Raw genomic sequence first — 22,346 nt, forward strand, 5'->3', positions numbered from 1 at the left:
TGACCCATCTATAACAATAGACGGATATACCCGTCTATAGCAAAACTAATTGTATAAACTATTATCTAGCTTTTACTTCAAAAGATGTGAGAGAAGTAAAGGACCTATTACATACAATTGAAAAAATCTCGAGAAGTATAACGTATTTTTGACTGGGTAAGATATTTTTGAGTTTGTTTAAGTTTAGAAATTAGTCATTTAAATGGGATCGACATAACCTGAAATGTTGCAAACCGAAACCGAACCAACCCGACCAATAATGTGGTCATTATTTACGCTCTTTTAACCTCTTAATCAACTTCATTTTTACATTACAATTCACTATGTAATGCAGTGTGGACTGACATGAACTACCAAAGTAAATTATAATATAGACAAAGTAGCAACAATTCAGCAATTTGCGTCTTTACGAGTATTTACTAGTACTAGTGTTGCTTGGTATCTTTATAGTACGGAGTTGTTGTATATTGTTATAGTAGTAACAAGTAGCAAGTACATAAAGGAAGCTCCCACTAGGATCTTTTAGGTGAACGCGATGATGATGTTACCCCAAATAAACAATATTATCTCCCATTTATGAATTCTTCCCTTTCCAACTTTTATGCTTTTGCCTTTCACAAATTCTCATTATAGACGGCGCATATGCGTCTATAACTATAGACGGGCCAAATATCCACCCACTTTAAGTAAAATGGGCCAAATGTCACCACCTTAACGCCAAATGTCACCAGTGTCATTTCCTAAGCTACAATAGGTCACCAGTGCCATTTCCTAAGCTACAACAGGTAGTTTATCACATGGAAATGGTACTGATTACATTTGGCGTTAAGGTGGTGACATTTGACCCGTTTTGCTTAAAGTGGGTGGATATTTGACCCATCCCCCGTCTATAATGAGACGCTTTATTTACCTTTTGTCTTCGTGCCAAACCTACACGGACTTAACACAAAATGTAATATTTTGAATAAAAATACTTTTTCATTCATGATTAAACAACAATAATATGAGACAATGAAATTAAGGCAATTACAATATAAGGCAAGTACAATTGTATGGTAAGTACAATATAAGGAAAGCAAGTATAATAGGTTTTGGAAAAATAAAATATGGATATAATATCTATTGAAAGAATGAAGAATATCATAACGGTTTTTCTTAACATGTGTCATAAGGTAAATGCTAAGAGTACTTAGATGGAAAATTTGACAATAAATATGGCACTGGAACCAAGACTCCCTCGTTATTCTCCAACATTTGGTCAATAAAGAGGAAGGAAAAATGATCCTTTCTAGTCACAACATTAAGTCTACGATAATCAATACATACAAATAACCCTTCATCCATTTTGTACTCGAGGAACTAAGACTCCCTCATTATTCTATACAACAGTTAACTCATACTTTTTAACGACTAACTGTGTAAGACTTACCCACTTACTGTCAGATATTGGACACATCATACCCACTTGCAACAACCTAAAATCTCTTTCTTTACCACCTCTATAATAGGAGGATTCAACCATTGCCGGGGTTGTCTTACCGATTTCGCATCTTCCTCAAGCAAGATGCGGTGCACGCAAGTAGACGGACTAATGCCTTTGAGGTCGGCAATGGTCCACCTTATAGTTGTCTTAAGATAAGATTATTGGTAGTCTTGAGACAAGACTTACCAAAATCTTGAGACAAGACTCACTCAAGACTACTAATAATCTACCAAAGTTTTGACAAAGTCTTAAGTTGAGTCTTGGAAATCCAAGACTCAACTTAAGACTTTTGTAGAATCTTGACATAATTTACTAGGCATTTCTTCTAATTAATAATTGACATGTGTACCTTTTTTTTCTTTATAAGCTGAAAAAATAAGTAGGGTAAAAAGTAGAGTCTGAGGTGAGTCTGATGGATAATGTATAAAGTCTGAGGTGAGGCTGAAATGAGTCTAAACGATATAAAAATAAAACGTTAGTGGAAAGCTGATTTGACAAAGTCTTAAGACCCATAAGAGTCTGACTGATAATCTTATCCTTATGCTCACTTAAAACCTTTACCAACTTCACCTCTTGTTCCTTAGTGAGCTTACTGGAGATAATAACCGGCAGTGCATCTCCCTCACCAAGGAACATATATTTCAAGTGTTTTGGAAGTGGCTTTAGCTCTACTTTTGATTTTTGCTCAGTAGATGGTAATAACTTCTCCACATGAAGGGTTAGAGGTGCATTATTATAAGTAATTGGATTTCTTTCATTCAAAATCAAATTTGGCACTATGAAAGTACAAGTTAGTACACAAAACAATATCTACACCATCTTTTTCTATCTTTTTCTATGCTATTCTCCAGCACCATTTGGACATCATCAATTCCACTAATATTAAACATATTTTCCATGCAAGGATCAATTGAAATTAACAGAATGCACATCAAGGAGATATTTCAAGAAGTCACGGATATTAAATTTAACAACTTAACTGTCGGACTTCATAGTCAAAAAACCACCTAGACACATCTATCTTTGTACTAGCAGTTTTCAAGAAAAACCTCCATAGCAATATAAAGGTCGCATGGTTGTCATGTTTCATTTTCGAGACATAGAAACCAGCAGAATGTGGCATAGACACTAAAGATAAAGACTCGTTCCCTTTTAGCATTCCTTGTCTAGAATGGCTCTTGAAATGCCCAGGGGCGGATCTACTCTAAGGGCTATATGGGCTTAAGCCCAATGTAAAATTCTGATAAATAATTTTTAGTTGTAACTAGAATCATTGTTCTATAGTAACTCAGGTGGATTGATAGTGTTGTTCGATTCAGGAAGTCAAGGGATCGAGTCCCATAGAAGCATTCTTTTTCCCCAAAACTTCCTTTTGCTGTTTATTACCATTATCTAAGCCGCCTTGGCTTTATACTCGTACTTCATTTGTCTCAATTATTTATTTGTTTATTGTTTACGACAACTACCATTTAAGGTACTTCATATTTTTCTCCCTCCGTCTCAATCATCTATTTACTCTTTTATTTATTGTAGAAGATGTTATTTAATCAAAGATGAGATGGAGGGTGTATTTGTTTAATTATGCGATGAGTATTCGAAATAGGTGTCGGAGATGGTTGGATAGATTCTAATAGAATGGTTGACGATATATCTACCAAAACAATGAAACGGTTTATGATTTTATAGGTTTTGATTTACAATAAGTCTTGCTTGTGACGGGTTATCCGTCACAAGTAAGAGACGGGGCGAATAGTATCATTTGCAAGGAAACGGGTAGAGAAGTGATGGGAACAGGAACTCTGCAACATTTATTAGTGATTGACATTTAGGGAATTAAAATAACATTAAAAAGTTTTGCTTTCTCAATGCCCCAAAATTACCACACAATTTGAAAGCACTTTAAGCCTAACAATCTTAACATTACCGTCATTTGCTTCCTTCTCTCTTCATTTTCATATTCTCTCTTCTCTCTCTCTTCTTCTTTCTTCAAAATTTTCATAAAATTCTCACAAATCTTCATAATCTCTTCACAAATCATCGAAGATTGTCATGAAACAAGGAGCAAGACGTCAACCAGTTAAGAAGAACACTAGATCGACAAAGGAATTCAATGATGTCGAAAGAGGTGATCTATTTTCGTATCATTTGTTAGAGTATTTTTATTTGTATATGGTTTTAGCATTTCTTTTCAAGTATTTTTTCAGTTCATTTGTTTATGGTTTTTGTTTTAGTTTAATTTTTTGTTTGTTTTGGTTTTGTTGGATTATTCATGTAAGAGGCGGTATTTTCATTAATTTTCATTCGGTGTTTTCATTGATTTTTATGACGTAGGCGGATTTTTTATTTTCATTGATCTTTTCAGTTTATGTTTTAAAAATGCAATCGTATTTTTTTCGGTTTATGTTTTTTCAGTTCATTGATTTTCATTCAACTTACTTAAAATATTTTAGTTGAAATGGTCACAAACTGACTTAAAATGTTTACAGTTTTTATATGTTTCATAGCTTAATATGTTGTAAATTTGGTTCAAAATGTAGATTGGTAACATTGTTTGTTAAAATAGGTACTTGTTATGTATTTGGGCGATATGTAATTTGTAACTACTTTAGACTACATTGTTGTATAATTGAAATGGTTACAAAATGACTTCAAATGTTTACATTTTTCTATATGTTTCATAACTTAATTTGTGGTTGAAAACGTAGGTAGGTAACAATATTTGTTAAAATAGGTACTTGTTATATATATTTGAGCAAATTGTAATTTGTAACCAATTTAAACTTCATTTGAGAATAGTTGAAATGGTCACAAATCGACTTAAAATGTTTACACTGTATGTTTCATAACTTAATATGTTGTGTATTTAGTTCAAAATGTAGATTGGTAACATTGTTTGTTAAAATAGGTACTTGTTATGTATTTGTGCAATATGTAATTTGTAACCACTTTAGACTTTATTGTTTTATAGTTGAAATTGTCACAAACCGACTTATAATGTTTACAGTTTTCTGTATGTTTTATAGCTTAAAATGTGGTGAATTTGATTAAAAATGTAGGTAGGAGTTAAAGGATCTGGTGGTCCTCGCTGCCTGGCACACGGTCGGGGAGAAGTTGGATGCGTTGATTGAAGTTGAGATGGTGCAGCCGTTGTCTTTTCTTTCGACGTAGGCCTTGATGATATTGGCGTTCCAAATGAGACATGCGATCCTAATGTCAGCCAGTATACCCTTACCAGGGGGAAAAGGATCACTAATAAGAAACAGTAGCCTTGTGAATATTCTATTTATTTAAGTCTTGGTGTATGACCTTATTTTGGACATCTTTTATGGCCTTATTTTGAACATGATTTGTAGTCTGTAAACTTATGTCTCGCGTTGGATATCGATTATGTATTTAGGACATACTTTGTTAAGTTTATGTTAGATATGTTCAGTGTATCATGGGCATGTACTTTTGAACAATTGTTACCACATTTTGCCAATGTTACACCTGTTATGAAATGATGACAGCTTCTTCAAGAATGTCAAGAATGTGAATATTGGTTATTCCAATTGGTTTGAATGATCACATGTTGTATACAATTGTTTACATTTATAACAATTATAATATCAATTGTATATGGTGACATATTATTCAAGAATGGCGGCATGTCCAATCTTCACATATTTGTTTATTATGATAGCAAATTATTTATGTTAACATATTGTCAAAAACGAAGACATTAGTTAATTGATATAATGTAACCTGGTATGGAATGGTGGCATTATTTTCAAAATGTGAACATAATGAGCATATATGGTGGTAATTACAAATTGTCTCTCTTATCACGTGTTTGAATAAATTGTAAACATTTTTATCAATAATGTTTTCAAATTCTAAATGCTAACATATTGTTCAAGAATGGCGACATGTCCATTGTTCACATATTCATTTATTATGTTTGAAATTATATATGGTAATAATATTGTGCAAGAATGAATACATTTTTAAACTTATATAATGTATCGTGCTATGAAAAGGTGGCATTATCTTCAAAAATGTGAACATGATGACATATATATGGGTAATTACAAATTGTCTCTCTTATAATATGTTTGAAAACAATTGTTCACATTTTTATCAATAATGTTACAAAATTGACAATGTTAATAATTGTTCAAAAATGGTACCATGACTTATAAATTTCAATACCAAATGAGAACTCGCAACATCATTTTAAAACGACAAAATATATTTGTGAGTGACAAATAATTATTTGGGAGTGTCAGGCCCGTTTGCTCTACGAGAAGTTACTTTTCTAATGCTGAAACCCATAGCTTATGAGTGTTTCATATACATCTCGTAAATAAGTTCTCATTTTTCTGCTTTCATTCACAATAGTGACTTTGAATAATTTGTACCAACACAAGTTGACAGGGTGACATTAATACATAAAATATAGACATTCATTTGATATACAACAACATGTGACTTTAAATAGTCTATACCTAAACTACTTGACATGATGACATTAGAACTAAAAGTAAAGACATTGATGTGATATATAATAACATGTGCATTTAGATAATATGTCGTACACTAGTTGACTTGGTGACATTAGGATGAAAAGTGGAGACATTGATGAGATATACAACATGTTCATTTATAGAATCAGTCAAGGCCCTTATAGCCTCTGCCTCAGCATCAGTTATTCTCCTCTCCGAGCGGTGGTGTTGTTGCCATTGAGTGGGAGTCAGATCATGGTTGTGTTCTGTGAAATGTTGCATTACCTCCCACTGCCCGTCCTCGTTTACTTGTGTCCTTAAACCAGCTTTGCATTGGCAACGTGTGACTGCAGAATTCCTCAAAGGATTGCCGTTATCGTCTCGCCTATTACCATTTCCATGTACTCCGACACATGAACATACAAAGTATCTCTCGAATACGGGTGTGCCACTTCCGTTCGCTCTACGAGAAGTTGCTTTCCTAATGCTGAAACCAATGGCCTGTGAGTGTGTTTTCTGAACATCTCATAACTTAATTCTCATTTCTCTGCTTTCATTCCCAATAGGGATTTTGAATAGTCTGTACCTGCATAGGTTTACAGGGTCACATTAGGCAAGAAAGTGTAAACATTTATAACATAAATAGCAACATCTGCATTTACATATTTATCCATACTCTTGTTACAGGGTTACATAAGGACGAAAATTAGACACATTTGTTTGACGTACAACATTTGTTTCCAAGTAAGCTGGCCCAATGTAGTTGACAGGGTGACATTATGTAGGAAAATGCACACATTAAACAGATAAATAACAATATGCATTATTGTTGACAGAGTGACATTAGGACTAACAGTAAAACCATTAACACAGAAAATGTAAACATCCATTATATTTAAACAACCGTATTATATTTAAACATCCGTTATATCATACACATATGCTGCACTGAAAACCTACAAATAATATTCAAATTAATAAACTGACAGGCTCACATTTGGACCAACAGTAGAGACAAAAAAACAATAAATGTAAACATCCATTATATTACAGTAAAATCAAACATATATGGTACACATCAAAACTATAAACTAATATTACAGTTCATGATGGTAAAACATAACAAAAAACAAACTTTATACTCAATAAGACTTTGCACATCAATATAATGCAATACAAATGTCACAAACAATCAATATAATTCAATATAAACATGTTATTTCCTTGATGTTAAGATGTATTATAGTAACATTAATAATAACAATAATTTGCCCTACCTTCTGAACAGAAAAATGCCGTAAAAAAGGCATACCTCTACCTCTAGTCGTCGTGTTTTCTGTTGAAGGCTGATCAATTATCCCACCATGATTATTTTCTGCACATTCCATTGTTGTTGGAACGATTAGGACACCATCAACTAACATTTCTGTAAAGGTTTGTTGAAGATCCTCCATTTTTTTCGAACTATGAGAATAATAAAGTTGTACATTTTTACGCCATTTTAGTTGTAAATTATAGAGAGTAAAAGGAAAATGTGGAAAGAAGTTCAGAATTATGAGAATGGAAGGAAATTGTTGTGCAAAATCATGGTGAAATGGAAGTAGGGTTGTGCATGGGGGGCAAAGATCTCAGAAGCATTAAATGCAAAATACACTTATTGCAAATATTGGAATTAAATATGGTAAACAAAGTACAATTGGCAATAGAATAATCCTTTGTAGTACACAAGTCATGCGTCGCCAAACAGTGAAGCCGCCCCCTTTTGATGTGATGTCAGCGCAGGGTTCAATGCAAACGGGTACCACATTCAGTTAAATGGTATGTATTTGACCCGTCTCTTATTTGTGACGGGTATCTCCGTCACAAATAAGAATTTGTGTTTGATTTAATACTTATTATTTGCTCTTTTCACAAAAGTTCTAATTTTTTTCCCTTTTTTTCTCTTCCTAAGATTGTCCGGTTTTATAATCTCACACATATTTTTTATTAGTATGTGTATTTTTTTCTAGCCCACCGTACATTTGATTCCTGGATCCGCCCCTGGTAATGCCAATGAACATGCATGTTTATAGAGATCTGTGTAAGGGGTGAGGGTACGTATTGGAAAGTTCTTTAATCGAACACCCAATCCCGCCCGTTATTTATAGCGACCCCTCTACTAATCGATTTGGATTGTCATGTACATTGATTATATCGATTTAAATGCATGCTATGCAACATCCAGTGCGTTAGTCCCAACATCTGAACCATCTGAAACTAGACTAAGTCGATGTAATAATATAAGAAGCCGAAATGGGTATTTACATTCATTACATATGAATTATACAAAGGAATAAAGTACAAATCACAAATGATTACAACGACTATACAACCCATAAACGCTTAACGCAATTCGAAAGAGAGAAATTAGAAAATAAGATGAAAACGTATTTTGGTAAGGTGATATTACGATAATATTTGATTAATCATCTTAAAACATGCTAAGTCTGGACAGTAAAGAGATCAGAGAGAAATCAACCAAGAACAGGCGCAGCAGAAGGTGCGTCCTCTTAAAGGGGCACAACAGTTCATGTGTTTCTTATTAGGCGGGTTTTTACTGTGAAAGTCAACATTGGTTAACATGCGAAATCGTTTGATTAACAGACTAATTGGAAAACTAAATATCGAATGGAAAATAATACGAAATATATGAAATAAGTGTAAAAGATCGATTCTTGAACCACTTAGCATCGGTTGCTAACGATTAAAGAACGATATTGAACTTAAACTTAAGAAAATTGATTTAAAGGATGAAAATTAAAATGGGAAAGCACAAAACTTAAATTAAGGGATCGTAATATTGATTATTAAGCCTCCTAATATAAAATTATCGATCTGAGACTATTTAAACTGTCCAATATTGATTATTAGAAATCTAAATCAAATTAGTTTAAATAAAGATTAAAATTTTGAAATCAATTAAGAGAGATTAAAAGACAAATGGAGAAAACTGATCTTGCTCGGATCTGGACAATCCTCGGATCGACGAAGAATTAGGCAAGAAAACCAAGACGAAAGAAGAGCAGCAGATCATGCGACTTTTAGAAGAGGCGTAACGGATGCTGTGAATCTTCTTAGAGGCGCACCTGTTTGTGCGTTTTCTCTAAGCATCTGATATTGTTTGTATGCTTAATTTCGTTTTAAAACTTGAGAGTTTTCTGAAAGATTAAAAGACGGTTTGGCATTATATGATGTATATACGTGAACAATGAAAATGATAAAAAAAAGATTAAATGGCTTATTACACGCTTACACTTACATGTTAACGTCACGAGATTTACCTAATGTCGATTTAGCGGTAACTCAGACTACGAAAGGTTAAAGTGCCCTTGATTTCTCAAGAAATTTAAACCAGATTGATTTAATGATGATTGATTAGACTGTAGTTGGTCAAGTTGGGTCGGTCTGTCCAAATGCGATGGGTACCACGATAGGAATCGGGTTTACGTGGTCGACTGATCAAGCACGCAGATGTTAATGAGACCCAAGGTCTCTATTTATAGCGAAATAGGTGAATAAATGGAGAGAAGCACGTAATTGCAGAAGAGTAACACCTTAGAAGAGGCGCAACAACTACTGCGATTTCTCTAAGAGGCGCAATGGTTACTGCGTTCTCTCTTGAGGAGATTTCTTGCCAGATAAGAAAGCGCGTAGACACGGATTCTTAGGGAAGGGATAAAGTTTGATTATTTTATTAGAGAGTCCGAGTATGTGTGTCGAACTCCATTCTAATAAAATATCTTGTGACGGTTTCCAAAATATTCCAACTCGGAACGAGACGAGATCTGAAAATGGTGATAGGTTTTTTTGCCCGGACTCCGAATTGACTCTACTTAATGTCAAAACAACCGTATTGACACGTAGATGACGACTAAGGGGTAGACACAAATATTTGAGTTACCGTTTATTTACCAATTTACCAAATGTCATGAAATTGCGACATATGCTAAACATGTCGTCCGATCATCATCGGATGGCTTGCGGGAGAAAAACGAGGTGTCTACACTCGTAGCATCCTTCAAGGAAAATGGGAAGGCTCGGAGCTTGAGTTGCTCATCACTGACCGTACACGGTTTCATACTCGAGCAGACAATATGAAAATCCGACATGTATTTATTTGGGTCTATACCACTTAGATCGTTGAAAATGGGTAGATGGTGAATTAGCCTCGATTACGGGTGTGTTTGGATTGAGGGATTTGGAGGGAAAAGAAAGGGAGGGATAGTAGGGGATGTAAAATTCCTTGTTTTGATAGGAAATGAGAGTGGAGGGAAACGAAGGGGGAAGGATTTGGAGGGCTCCATTTTCCTCCTACAAGGCAAATCAAAATCTCTTCACAATAGGCAAGATATAGAGGGAAATTGTATCCAAAAACCCACATCCCATTTTTCCTCACCTTCCTTCCCTCATTTTCTCTTCCCTCGTTCCCCCTTCCCTCCCTTTCTCTTCACTTTTACTATCCATACACGCCCTAAATGTTGCATTATCACCAAGTGGAGGACATGTAAAGCAGAGAGATTGTTGTGTCAGGTTGGAAGCGGTCAGTTTTTGTAATAGTGTTGGCCATAATAAGAAAATTTCCAGTAGCTTCAAATGCTTCAGAATAGTCTGATTCAGATTACAAATCCTTGGATTGGTAACCCTCAAGGACAGCCACTATAGCAACTTTCTTACTTTTCCTTAACGTGAAAAGGGTATCCTCAATCTATGAGTTGTAAGGCTCGAGTTTCAGGTAGCAGAACGGATATTACGCATAAACCTACACTAAAACCACAAAAACAATCAATGCTAATTTCCCAGCAATGGCACCAAAATTTGGCAGACTAAAGCAATTTATATCACTGAAGTCCTAATACTAAACAGATTGTAATGTGGAAATAAGAGTAGAATCACAAGGAATTGGATTAATATTAAATGAAATTAAATTGTAGAAAAAAAACGATTTTTAACTAAGTCAAAGATCGTAGTAACTAATTAAAATGTGGTTTTGAATTTGCTTTAATTATTAAGCTAATAATAAAATGAGAACAACCCATAAAAGTGATAATTATCAAATTAAATACAGAGAAGTATCTTACTCAAACTAATATTCACTACCAAGTGATGACTCGATCATCGACTACACTCAATTAACTAACTTTGAGTACTCTATTGTGATACCTAATAATGTTCAATTACATTAGATATTGGTTTTGTCATCTAATTTGTTGAGGCAAGTCAAATCGGTTGCCATAATTTACTCTTTATATTACAAACTCAAATCACACAATTAAAGTTCAAGTAATTAAAAACATTTAATTGATTGAGAAAAAAAATAGAAATAATTAATATCAACAACGCTTTCGATATTCAAATTATAAGTTAAATTCTTGTTATGACTAAACTTAGACAAACTGAGTTCATTAGTTTAGTCACAATTGCTAGCGCAATAAGATTAAACAAGCAAACTGAGTCATTAGCCAAATAAAAAATGAATTAATATAAACCATAATTAGTTGTACACCTAATTAAGATGAATAATAAAACGAAGATTAAAACAAGGAATCAAACAATACTCAAGATTAAATAAAAGATTAATCTTACAAGTAATTACCGGCGTTTCAACGAGTTTGAATCAAGAAGTAGCGATCTAGCCTTGCATAATAGTTACTAAAAGATATTAGGTTTTTCTAAAAATTGCATAAGTGTACTGATACGAGTAGCAGAAGCTTAACGAACTTTAACGAACTTGAAACTTGTCACGTGATAAGCGTGACAATCTAACAGAAAAATAACGAACACAAAATGAGATATTTGCTCGGATTAGACCTATAATCTGAATAATGGTGAATTATAGTCAAGTCCTATATTGACTATAACCCGTGTTAAAGCTTGAAAGCGCATCAAACTATAACAATGACGGAACAAAAACTCGTCGATCTTGTGCTCACAATGTAGATACCTCATTTCTGCACCTCCCGCAAGCCACCCGGTGATGATTGGGCCGCATATTTGGTATACGGAACGATTTATGATAGTTCGTAAGTTTATCGTCAAGTGATAGCTCAAATACTTGTGTCTACCCCATGGTTGTCATCTACGCGCCATTACGGTCGTTTTGACAGTTATTAGAGTTCATTTGGAGTCCGGGTCAAAAATCGCTTCATTTTCTAATAAACCGTTTAAAATGCCGAGTCGGAATGTCCTAGAATATTCCGGATATTTTTATTCTATAAATTAATTTTATATCTTTTGGCAAAATATATCCCGAAGATCTTATTTTAAGAAATAAGGAAGCAGAGATCCACCGCAATTCCATAAAAGGAACGCGGAATTCTTTCTTCCGCAGGAGGAAACCTCTGGGGAAAGGACGCAGCACCTGCTGCGCCTCTTCCAAAGGTTGCAGCAGCTGCTGCGTTTCTTCCCCAGCTCTTTTTTGCGTGTTTTCAGATTTTTTTCCGTGATTTGTTTCCAAAGTTTGAGTCATTCCATAACTCTCCATATTTTCTAGTATAAATAGGGACCTTCGTTCCACATATTTTTCACGCGAGTGTCCGCCCTTCTCTTCTCCCTTTGCATTCTAAGACCGTGCTCTAAGCTTTTGACGTCAACGTGCTTGATCAATCGACCACGTAAGCTCAGATTATTCTGAGTACCAGTCACGTTGCATGACCGACCAATTTGACCACTACACATCAATCAATTTAATCTAAATCCTCTTACGAGGGCACTTTCTTCATACATTCGAGTCGAGCAATCACTATACGTTAACTTAGTTAATCTCGTTTCGTCAAACATGTAAGTCTGAGGGTGTAAATCCCATCTTTATTATTGTATTTTATTATTGTATCAATTAATGTAAGATTTACGTCAAAAGTATGTTTAAAATTGATTTCTAAAACCCTATTATCAAACTGTTCTTAGGATTAACAGTGGGCAGACGTCGAGAAGAAACGCAGCAACTGCTGCGCCTCTTCGAAGAGTCGCAACATCTGCTGCGCCTCTTCCAGAGGCTTTTCCAGTTCCTGCTTTTCTTCTTCTTCCTCGGTTCTCTGTTATTTCGTTCCTTTTGTTTTGTTCTTTGTTTTCTTTCTTTCATTCACATATAATAAATCTTTTAATACATATTCTTAATAATTAAGCTTTGTTTTACGGTTCAAATCCCAAATAATCGATATTTGCGGGTTTTCGCCATTAAATCAAACCCGGATTTTTAGAGACTCGATTTGTTCATATCAAGTTTCCGAGGTTCGCCTTTGTACATATTTTTACCGTTTATTTCCAGTTTGTCACGCCTTTCAACTCGTTTCATAAATTTAACCTAGATCGTCATAATTCGTTTTAATTCGTTTTTTAATTCGTTTTAACCTGTTTTAATTCGTTTTTATCGCTTTTATGACGATTTCATATGTTAATAATACGATAAATCACTTTCATCCGAGTCAAATATCAACAATAAACCATTAAAATTGCCAACGAACATTAACAACTCGCAGTTCTGACTTCACAGCCAGAACTCGCCTCAGGAACAGACGCAGTGACCACTGCGCCTCTTCCAAGGGACGCAATGCTGCGCCTGTTCCGGGGTGATTTCTGCCTCTGAATTTACGTTCTTGCTTTGACCTAATCCCTTAATTGCGTAATTAATCGACTATTAGCCGTAATATCACTCTTAATCTGTCCGTATTTTCTAACCTAGTTTATTTTCCTTTCTTTTTCTCAAATTGTCCGTCTTAAGTACATTTTTGACGTAAACCATTTAAATCGTTGTAATTTATCGTAATTTATTTATTTATTTTATTTATTATGGATGATTTATTCACTTGTTCTTCACATGTAATTAATTCTAAACCCTAATTTGACATTAACATTGCTAAATTACATGTTCACCGACTTAGTTAATTCTCACATGCTAGGATCAAAACGTTGGATGCTGCATTGCATTCATATAATCGACAACATATCTGTTGGGGCTGGTGTCCTTTACAGTTAGTGCAAGGACTTGTAAATCTCTAAAAGGATCAAAGGGCATACTTTTGGTATTATTATCAGTTGATCCACGTTTATCAATAACGGTTGGCTTGCTAGATAAGTTTGACGTTATTGTCATACAGATGGCGGTGATCAACTGGTCCCTAAAAGTCACACCTATAGGATACGTTTGAGAGATGTGACGGTATGAAAATACAGTCATATTGATGCCAAATTGACTAACCAGTTAGTCCGAGTTATTTGACTAATAATTAGTTAAAATGTGATGTTGAGATATTTTATTTAATACGGATTAAATAAAAATGGCTAAGACGAATTAAGCGGTTAATTCGTAAAATTAAATATAAGCGATTTATATTTGATTAATGTATATTGGATAAATTAATTATACGATATTGTCTTTGTCGGACATGTATTAATAATTCAACTAATCCGTGTTATTAGTTGATGCTTTAATATCCGATAACCGATGACAGTTTATAATGAAACCGCGTCATATACATTTAGAATTTTACGAACCGGACCACGAGTTAAAACTAAGAGGAAGTGGAAGCCCACTTCCCCATGATGGTCTCGGTTTGGCCGAATGAGAGGAAACAAAAGGAGAGCCTCTCCTCACTTGTAACCTAATCTTTCATTTTGCAAAAGAAATTAGGGTTTTGAGAAACATTTCTCTCAAAACTTTAGATCTCACATCTAAACAAAACTCACATAACAATCCTCTCAATATTGCAAGGCAATTAGAGGATTCATTCTAGCACGAGGGCATTTCTCAGACGATCTTGGGTGCATCATTTAGGAGGAGATCTACTTTGATCTCTCATTGCCAATTTGCACTAGGACCGAAGGTTAATTCTTGTGCTTTATCATTGTTCATTGTTTTTTCGTTTATGACTATAAATCACGTATTAAATTTGCGTTATAATCCTATAATTTAAGGGTATTATACGGATATTACCCCACAAGTGGTATCAGAGCGAGGCCACGTAAACTTTTCTATGTGATTTTCATCAAACGGATTGAATCGATGATTTTTGTTGCATAAAAACCACACGGCAGAAATTTTTTTTATGCACGGCTAAATTTTTTTTTTTTTTGCACGGCTGCATCTTTCTTGAAATCCGTGTCTTGTTTTTACACGGCTGTTTTCTTTAATTCCGTGCATTGTTCTTTTTGTTTTCGGTTTTGATTTGATCTTTGCATATTATTTTGTAATCGATATTCATTGTAATATGTTAAAGATCTATCAATTGCAAAACGATAAACCGTGTGGCTGTTTAGGTCTCGGCAATTTTTCCTTGTCACGGCCTGTTTTTATGCTTTGGGAACCGTGTCCAGTTTACATGGTTGCTTAGTTAATGTTTTGTTTTTATTTCGTTCTTTGCATATTGTTATCGTAATCGATATTCATAGCAATATGTTAAAGATTCACCAATTGTAGTTTCTATTCTATACGGATTAGATGAAAATGCAATTGGGTTTTAACAAATCGATTTGTCTTGATATTTCATGCTCACGGTTTTTGAGCCGAGAATTTTTTTTTTTGTTTTGTTCTTGTTGTTGCTCTCGGTTTTCAGCAGCATTATAAAAAAAAAAAAAAAAAATTTCTGGGTACTGTTCACGCCCAGCAGTGAAGGAAAAAAAAAAAATTTCTGTTTTGTTTTTTTTCTCGGCCAATTTTGCATTATACTGATTTATGCACTCGCTTGATAGTGAAACGGTTCACCCACGAACAATTTAGTTACTTTAAAACGATTTAAAGTAACGGATTATCATGAATTAAAATTAAGTTGATGAAGCGGTTTTGTCACATAATTTTAATTGTTAAAAGGTGGTTTGGATAATTTAACATAATTACGGAATTATGTCACGAATAAATTTAATTTAGTTGATGCATTTTATTTATCGTTTTTGATTATTTTGAATGCTTTTAATTACGTATTTATTTATTTTTGCAAACGGTTGTAACTTAGTGTGACCTTAGTAGAACGTGTTACCGTAATGATGGAACACGGTCTTGGTTGTATTTTGAGATCTCGTATCTCCATTTTTATTTCTTTTAATTACAGTTTTTGTATTTAGAATGTAAATAGATTTATATTTGTAAATTTTAAATTGTAATTTTTGAGAAGACCAAAGATGGAGACCGGATGCTCACTCCCGCTACATGGATCAAGATGGAACATCAAGACAAGCTTCTCGGGTCCAACGGTGGATTCCAAAGTTGTTTTATGTTCTTTTTTATTAGGATAGGCCACACTAGGAATTTTTATTTACGTATTGCATTCTTTTATTTACTTTTCATAACGATAATATGCATCATATTCCGCCTAAAAACCAAACCACCTAATTATTGCATGAAAACTGACACATATAGAGGTCACGAGTTAGTTTTCTTTGACATTCTTATGTCACATGATTTTAAGCCATCACCCAAATTATTTCATTCACGCAGACGCTAGTTATTCGTTCACTTAATATGAATTATAATTTAGTTGATGGGATCTTCCTCGTATAAACAAAATTGAGAATAGTCTTTATAGGTCAAACTCCAATGAGTCCCTTCTTCGTCGGTAGGCATAATATGACCCCTTCTACGTCGGGTAAGTTGGAACTGATTGACCTATTTTATCTCAACACTATGGTCACTCGTACGATCCTGTGATCATGGTGGACTATAGATAGGATTTACGGAAATCTATCGACCAAGAGTTCTTACGGAAGAATTAGCTAAACAGTTGGCTTATCAATTTACAGAAATTGAGTCTTGGGATCACTTGTATCATTCTTGAGGGAGATCAATTATGCAAGTGCGAGAGTCTACACATTAAAATGAATTTTTAAACAGACTTAAATCACCTCGATGAGTTGCTTATTTCGTTTTTGTTTTTTTTTTCTTTCTTTTTCAGTGTAGATCACGAACTTTTAAACTGCTAATAACAAATGGCTGGTTCTACTAACGACCCAATGCCAAGTGCCACATTGGACCGTGAGTCCTGGCTTCGGATCTTCATGAATCAGATGAATCAGTCTACTCGACTGAAGAATGATGGATCAAACTTCGCGGACTGGGAGGCGGCATTACGGAATGCTGCGCATTTGCCGACGGAAGCTAAAATATCTATTAGAGCCCATCCCGGCAAACCCAGGTCCCACGGCTAGAGCTAATGAAATCGCCAAGTTTAACGATTTCGTCATGGAAGCGGGTGCGATTAAAAAAGTACTCATTTTTGCAATGGAATCCAATTTGCATAAACGCTTCATAGCCCAAGGTGCAAACAAGATTTTCACCACGCTCACCAAGGAATTCTCAAAAGCACCGAGAATCGTGACCTATGAGCATACCACTCGCTTCTTTGATGCGAGACTCCGAATGGGCCAACCGGTTAGCCCACACATTCTCAAAGATGATTGAGAATGTCGAGAGATCGGAGACGCTTGATTGTAAAATCACGAGAACATCGTGATTGACCGCATGCTTCATTCACTCCACGATGGTTTTGCGCTCTTTAGAGCGAATTACTATATGAATGATTTGAAGAAAAGTCCCCATGAATTGCACTCCCTTCTCGTACGGCACCGAGAAGGACATGAAGTTCGGTGGGAGCTTGAAACAAGATGTTCTCGTTGTGACAAACAAGGGGAAAGGTAAGGGCAAAGCTCGTGCAAACCTAGCAAAGTAGGTAAACCGAAGTTCAAGAAGTCGGGTTCGGGTAAGAGTGGGCCTGGTGAGTCGAGCACCTCATCAGGCGCGACAAAGAGCAAGAATGAAAACATGGAATGCCATCATTGCCACAAGACTGGGCATTGGAGGCGTAAAAGTCCTGTTTATCATGAGGACTTAAAGGCAGGTCGCGTTAAACCTGTTGGTATGTCTTCATCATCTTCTACTTTTATTCATATGATTGAGATTAACCATGCAAGTTACGGAACTTGGGTACTTGATACTGGTTGTGGTTCTCATCTGTGTAATCATGTGCAGGGGCTCCGAAACATCGAACCCCTCGTAAAGGGTGAGGTGGACTGCGTGTCGGGAATGGAGCACGAGTGGCTGCCGTCTCGAGGGGAACATTCGTGATCCCGACTTCCTAAGCGGATTTGAGTTATTTTTATATAATCGCTATTATGTACCCAGTCTTTCCAAAAACATTATTTCAGTTTTGCACTTGACAAACTTGGTTTTTCATTTGTAATAGAGAATAATACTTGCATTTTCTCATTACACGATATGATTTATGGCAAGGCGGTCTCCATGAACGGAATTTTGTTTTAGATCGACCACCGAAATATTACACGTAATGAATAAAAGGTTAAAGGTTGGTGACAAAGATCAAACGTATCTATGGCACTGCCGTATGGGACACATTAATGAGAAACGCGTAAAACAACTCATCAAGAATGGAGCTATCTCGGCCTTTGATTTTCAATCATTTGGCACGTGTGAATCATGTCTCATCGGTAAGATGACTCGTATTTCCTTCAAAGGTGTTGGAATGCGTGGCTGGCCGACCTATTAGGACTCATACACACGAATGTATGTGGACCTATGTCAATCACCGCACGAGAAGGCTATAGGTATTTCATCACTTTCACGGACGATTTAAGTAGATATGGCTATGTCTACTTAATGAAGCACAAAAGTGAATCCTTTGAGAAATTCAAAGAATACGAGAACAGGGTACAGAACCTATTAGGTAGAAAGATTAAAACACTACGTTCAGATCGTGGTGGCGAGTATCTTTCTCACGAGTTTGATCAACACCTTAAAGACTGTGGGATTGCCTTACAGTTAACTCCACCTGGAACACCTCAGTTGAAAGGTGTGTCCGAACGGAGAAATCGAACACTACTTGATATGGTTCGATCCATGATGAGTCACACCGTGTTGCCCGACTCATTGTGGGGTTATGCTCTTCATCATTTTGCTCTAATACTTAACCGAAGTCCGTCTAAAGTGTTGACAAGACTCCATATGAACTATGGAAGGGAACGGTCCCTAACTTGTCCTTTATACGGGTTTGGGGCTGCGAGGCTTATGTCAAGTGGAGACACGAGGATAAGCTCGGCCCGCGATCGGTCAAGACATACTTTATAGGTTATCCTAAAGGAACACTTGGTCATTACTTCTATTCGCCAACCGAACAACGTGTTTTTGTTGCGGCTAGTGCGACATTCTTAGAGAAGGAATTTCTCGAGAATGCAAAGAGTGATAGAACCTTCGACCTGTCGGAGATTCCAGAACCAAATACCGAGCAACCATTGGAGGAACCAATTCCTTCAATCCCGGCTGCGGTTAACATTCCTGAAAAACTTAGGAGGTCGGGTAGAGTCTCTATTCCTCCGGACAGATACATTGGTATGGTCGAGGAACATGACATAGATGACATTCTACTCTTAACGAGTAGTGAACCCGCAACCTATAAAGGTGCCATGACTAGTTCTGACTCAAAGCTATGGCTTGAGGCCATGCAATCCGAGATGGACTCCATGTATGAGAACAACGTGTGGGATCTTGTTGACTTACCTGCTAAGGTTCGTCCCCTTCAATGCAAATGGCTTTACAAGATAAAGCATTCTGTGGAAGGTCAACAAGACATCTACAAAGCACGACTAGTTGCTAAAGGTTTCACCCAAGTGCCAGGTTTGCACTACGATGAGATTTTTGCACCCGTAGTCATGCTGCGTTCCATTCGGATTATCTTAGCGATTGCCGCTTTTTATGACTATGAAATTTGGCAAATGGACGTGAAAACCGCCTTCTTAAACGGTTTTTTGGAGGAAGAGTTGTACATGGTACAACCCGAAGGTTTCATCGATCCTGAACATCCTAAGAAAGTGTGCAAGCTTAAGCGTTCCATTTATGGACTTAAGCAAGCATCAAGGAGTTGGAATCATCGCTTCGACCAAGTGATTAAAGAAAATGGATTTACTCGATCGGTCGAGGAACCATGTCTATATATCAAGTCTAGTGGGAGCAAGATTGTCTTCCTAATATTGTATGTCGATGACATACTCCTGATTGGGAATGACATACCTCTCTTAACTTCGGTGAAAGTATGGTTGAAAAACCATTTCCAGATGAAAGATCAGGGTGAGGCACAAAGAATTCTGGGCATCCGTATCTATCGAGATAGATCACGACGGATGTTATCTCTCAGTCAGGAGTCTTACATAGACAAAGTCCTAAAGAGATTCAGCATGACTAACTCCAAAAAGGGGTTTCTTCCCATGGCTCGGGGTGCACACGAGCAAGTCTCGTGCACCAGAGACACGGAAGAAAAAGAGCGCATGACACGGATTCCTTATGCTTCGGCTATAGGATCAATCATGTATGCCATGATATGCACACGTCCGGACGTGGCGTATGCATTGAGTATGACAAGTCGATTCCAACAGCATCCAGGTGAATCACATTGGCTGGCTGTCAAGAACATTCTTAAGTACCTACGGAGGACTAAAGATTGGGCATTGACTTATGGAGGCCCTCAAAAGCTATGCGCAACCCGGATTCGCAGATGCTAGCTTCCAAACGGATCGTGATGACTCGAAATCTCGCCCCGGATTCGTTTTTACTCTTAATGGCGCGCTGCGATCATTTGGAAGAGTTCCAAACAAATGTTATAAAGCAGATTCTACGACCGAGTCCGAGTACTATGCCGCGTCTGAAGCAACAAAGGAAGCGATATGGATGCGTCAATTCTTACATGGACTATCCGTAGTGCCTAGTTCGAATGACCCAATAACCATCTATTGCGACAATAGTGGTGCCATCTTCCAAGCTAAGGAGCCTAAGTCTAGCAACAAGTCTAGACATGTACAACGGAAAGCTCATCTAATCCGAGATTACGTGGAGCAAAAGGAAGTAGTGATAGAAAAGATTGCTACAGATGATAACATAGCAGATCCTCTCACTAAACCATTACGACAAGATAAGCATGAAGGGCACGTCAATTCCATGGGAATTAAACGTGTTCCTAAGTTGTAGTACTCTTTTATGGATTAGATTAATTCTCTTTTGTACTCTATACGACATCATCGTTTTGATATATATATATATATTTTGTTTTTCATGTGGATTTGTACGACAATTTTGAACGCCACAAAGTGAACTGAACAAACATTATATTTTTTTTAGTCCTTAATTGCCCACATGAGCTGATAACTCTGGCAATCATTTTGTGACGTTGGTTGATGGTGGGTTCAACGAGCCATAAGTCAACCGGTTGGTGACCAATCACGAGGCGATTTATACGGATATTTCGTAGGACACAATTGTGACATCGACGTGGAGTCCTAAATGTTTTATAACATTCGGTGCCCGGTCGTGGATAGGACTTCCATGGTGATCCTAAGAGTCGATTCTTTTGACTATCGACTGTCTCTTGAGACTAAGGCAGATTTTGGGTGACTTTGGTTTCTTTCTCACGGTCATCCGTAACAGGGGGCCAAGTAGATTTTTTTGGGTCATTTCATGCTGTGCTTAGATCGGAAGGAGTCGAGTTGAAGGAAATATTCAGCCTTTATCGGGTACTCGATATTTCTCAGGGCCACTCGAGGAGTCAGAATGAAATGCATGGCCATGCTCGAATACGGTCGTTTTATCGTTAAGTTACTCTCTAGTGGGAAACCACTCTTGATCCGGATCGATTGTAAAATACGACCTTTGCGGATCCGGATCCGCAAATTGTTTTACATTGAGTGGGAGAAATTTTAAATGAATATGAGAATCGGTTATCGCACATACACTTGTACGGACAAGTGGGAGTTTGTTGATTTGTGTCCTCCAGTTAGTGCGGATAACGTCATTGCACATACACTTGTACGGACAAGTGGGAGCTTGTTGGGCTGGTGTCCTTACGATTAGTGCAAGGACTTGTAAATCTCTAAAAGGATCAAAGGGCATACTTTTGGTATTATTATCAGTTGATCCACGTTTATCAATAACGGTTGGCTTGCTAGATAAGTTTGACGTTATTGTCATACAGATGGCGGTGATCAACTGGTCCCTAAAAGTCACACCTATAGGATACGTTTGAGAGATGTGACGGTATGAAAATACAGTCATATTGATGCCAAATTGACTAACCAGTTAGTCCGAGTTATTTGACTAATAATTAGTTAAAATGTGATGTTGAGATATTTTATTTAATACGGATTAAATAAAAATGGCTAAGACGAATTAAGCGGTTAATTCGTAAAATTAAATATAAGCGATTTATATTTGATTAATGTATATTGGATAAATTAATTATACGATATTGTCTTTGTCGGACATGTATTAATAATGTTGGAATATGTGTCCTCCGACAATAATGCGATCACGACTGTTGATCATGATGATCACATGTTTAAGTCTCATTAAAATGAAT

This window comes from Silene latifolia, chromosome 6 (assembly GCF_048544455.1).
Source record: "Silene latifolia isolate original U9 population chromosome 6, ASM4854445v1, whole genome shotgun sequence".
NCBI classification, from domain to species: domain Eukaryota; kingdom Viridiplantae; phylum Streptophyta; class Magnoliopsida; order Caryophyllales; family Caryophyllaceae; genus Silene; species Silene latifolia.